This window comes from Poecilia reticulata, unplaced genomic scaffold (genome assembly GCF_904066995.2).
Source record: "Poecilia reticulata unplaced genomic scaffold, P_reticulata-male-v2 Scaffold_53, whole genome shotgun sequence".
Taxonomy (NCBI): Eukaryota; Metazoa; Chordata; class Actinopteri; order Cyprinodontiformes; family Poeciliidae; genus Poecilia; species Poecilia reticulata.
In genome coordinates this window covers 91,763-95,000 of record NW_027675151.1, presented here as the reverse complement: position 1 = coordinate 95,000, position 3,238 = coordinate 91,763, and the positions used below count along the sequence as shown (strand labels likewise).

Below are 3,238 nucleotides of genomic sequence, written 5' to 3'. Positions count from 1 at the left end.
CCAGCTTAATTTCTCTATTTCGAGCTTCATGTAAATGTAACAATAAAAAATTAATAACTATTCAACGGCAGTAGAATGTTACAATGTATTCATTTTTGTTTCATGATGTTTCAAAGAAATGTTAGTCAGTTAATGGATTTTTTTTTCTCCTGACAAATTTGTACTTTTTTCCCTTTGAAATTCTGGAAATGTTTCCTTTTAAAGACTTGGATATTACAGTATTTTTCTAATTGTGGAACCGGGAACCACCCACTTGAGGTCCGCGTTGGGCCCATTTAAATGTGGTTAACTGCTGGGCAAACTGTAACGGCCACCCGGGTGAGATTTAACAAGCGCTTTTGAATTGGTGAAATAATAATAATAATAATAATAATAATAATAATAATAATAATAATAATAATAATAATAATAATAATAATAATAATAATAAATCCAATAACTAACTTCTGCATTTGTAGAAATGTCTTGTACATTTTAACGGTATTTCAGCTTTAACGGACGCACCGCGGTTTCAACGGCAAGTTAAAGTCCAACGTTAAAGCTTCCGTTGGGCGGAGGCGGCCTGCACTGTTGAACTGAAATGCCGTTAAATATATTTAATATTTAATATTTCAACAGCAGCTGTTTACCAGCTACTACCGAAATAGCAGCAGCTGGTAAACGGCTGGTAAACTAACACAACAGCTGTTAACTGATCAGTTTAACAGCCGCTGAACAGCAGTTTACCTGCGGTTCAACATCAGGTAAACTGCAAGTTAGAATTATGGGCCCCCATTAAAGTGTGGAGTTCAACAGATGGCACAGTTGACTGTTGATGGGGTTTCTAATGGACATTGAGTTTCTCTCTTTTCTTTCCCTTTAGGATGGCTTTAACTAAAATACTGTCAGAAAAACCGGACACACCATTTTTTAGACCACCCCAGTGAATATTAGGATCCTGCACATAAAGGAAGAGGAAAGGGTCATCACCTGGGGCCTCGAAAATGGGAAGGCAAAAGTCCTACTGAGCAAAAAAATCAAGTGGCTGTGGTTACTGATGGAAATTCGGTCACAAAATTGACGATATTTGAGGGAAATAAGAAAAACATCTTAGAGGATGAATCGTATATTTTGAGAGGATATTCTCTGAGAGGGAATGAGCCCCATTTATTTCTACATGTCCTCCCTACAACTCAGTTTTTTAAAGGTCCGAAGGTGTCCATTACTGTGGAGATTACAGCGAGGGGAAAGGCCCTGTTAGATCCGCCAGCCCCCTTGACTTGTTTAGAAAACATAACAGTGGGGGGTGGCCTGATAAGTACAAAAGGAGAAATTGTCGAGGTATGAATTTTTATATTTCTTATAATTTTATAATTTAATCTCAGACTTAATTTGCTAGCTGTAGATATCAAATAACTACAAGATAACCTGGAATTTCCCATTACATAACAATATGTGAACTCTAAATTTTTTATTTTTTTGGGTACTTTTCAGTTTGCTGCAGTGAGACTGGTTAAATCTGGGAGAGGCGAGGTACCGATCCGTACTGCCAGGCTGAAAGAGGTTTGATAACTTGTTTTAAGATTTTTTCAAAGCTGCAGTTCTCAGCTTTTACAAAAACAGATAATCTGTGGGAAATAAAATGTAGGTTCTTAATGCCATTTGCACTTAATACTGAAGATTCACTTGACAGTGAAGTAACACTCCTTGCACAGTGTTGGGTGGAAATGAGCAGCATGTACACTAATGATTGACAGTGCTGAGACCATTGCACTGCCATGTAATTTTGTACATGGCAGTGCAAAAATACACTTTCCATATGCAAAGGCACATGGCAAGAATGTAAATCAACCGATACTATATGAACCGATATTGATATATCAGATGTGTTGATATGTGATGGATCTACAGTATAGACATAAATATTTTACACAAAAATGTACAAAGCATATTGTTGTAGAGTTATCTACAAACTAATTTGAAAAATGTCAAGTTGATGATGCAAAACTAGCTTGTATGTTGTTGTGCAGCCTGTGGTCAGACAAAGTACCTTAATGGGTTTTATCTATTTATTGGCATTAGAGAACTTCTTGATACATGTCTAATTTGGCAGTCATGTTTGTAATTGCAGGGCAGCTGCACAATGCAGCTGTCATTGTGGAGAGAGGCAGCGATGGTGGAACTGCGAGTGGGGCAACATGTCCATGTTTCGCACGTGACGTGCCAAGATTATGGATATGGCCCACAGCTGCAAAGCACAGCACACACAAAAGTAGAGGTATGTTGTCAATTCCTGAAGAAGTAAACTTCATTTTAAGTTGATTTAGAAAATTTAATTGACATCTTTTAAAATTGAAGGCTTCTAATTTAACCTATTTAGAAACTTTTGAGATATACACAAAGTTTGATGTGCTACTACTCTGAGTTACACCTAAACATTTTTTGTCAGTTTCAAAGTCAGTGAATGCCTTATTGCCAATATATATTAACATCCAGTTAACCATTCAATATTTTCTAGCTCAAGTCTATTATGCATTTCAAAAACAACACTTAAAGAAACGAGAAACAACAATTAACATAAATGTACTGTAGATCTGCAACCAAAATGATTTTTATAATGTCATGTGACAAAATGCTATGTTTATTGTAGCTTGATTTGCCTTTGGGGACTGTAAAATATTTTAAATATAAGAAGCACTTTGAACTTTCTGATTCCTGAAATGCACAAAATAAATGAACTTATAAAATGTAAATCAGAAGTAAACAGTACATATTATCAAGTTGTTATTTTCTTCTTTTACATTTAGTCTTGATCTTGTTTGTTTTTTTTTTCTCGTCTTTAGATGACAACATGAAAACTCACAAACAGGATTATATTTATAATATAAAATAATATTTGTTTGTACTGTATTCACAGGCTCAAAAGGAGGAGAACATGGAAGTCATTATAATCGGTGTCATGGACACGGATGACACGAATATGAAGGAAGTCCTCCTAGAGGATGACATCACTTTACTCGTGCCAGCTGCAGTATGGCAGCCTTTTGATGGGGAGTTGGAGCATGGGAAAATTGAGGCTCAAATTGAAATCAGAGGAAGAGAAATTCAAAAAATGTCAATGAAATAATTTGTCTTCAAAGTGAAAAAAAAAATCTGTTAATGTTGTTATTTATGCATTGTTGTTGTTATTATTATTGTTATTATCATTATTATTATTAAATATTTAATCTAATTAAACAAGATGAGTGTTTAAAATGCA

General features: G+C 35.0%; 1 long non-coding RNA gene across 1 annotated transcript in view; it reads left to right on the top strand.

Annotated features, from left to right (window-relative positions):
* Positions 1-3,238, top strand: part of LOC145550472 (uncharacterized) — a 4,195-nt gene extending 957 nt beyond the window's left edge. The window contains exons 2-5 of the long non-coding RNA XR_014086368.1: positions 863-1,320; positions 1,474-1,542; positions 2,111-2,257; positions 2,897-3,238. This is a non-coding gene — a long non-coding RNA (uncharacterized LOC145550472). The remainder of the gene's footprint in view (positions 1-862; positions 1,321-1,473; positions 1,543-2,110; positions 2,258-2,896) is intronic.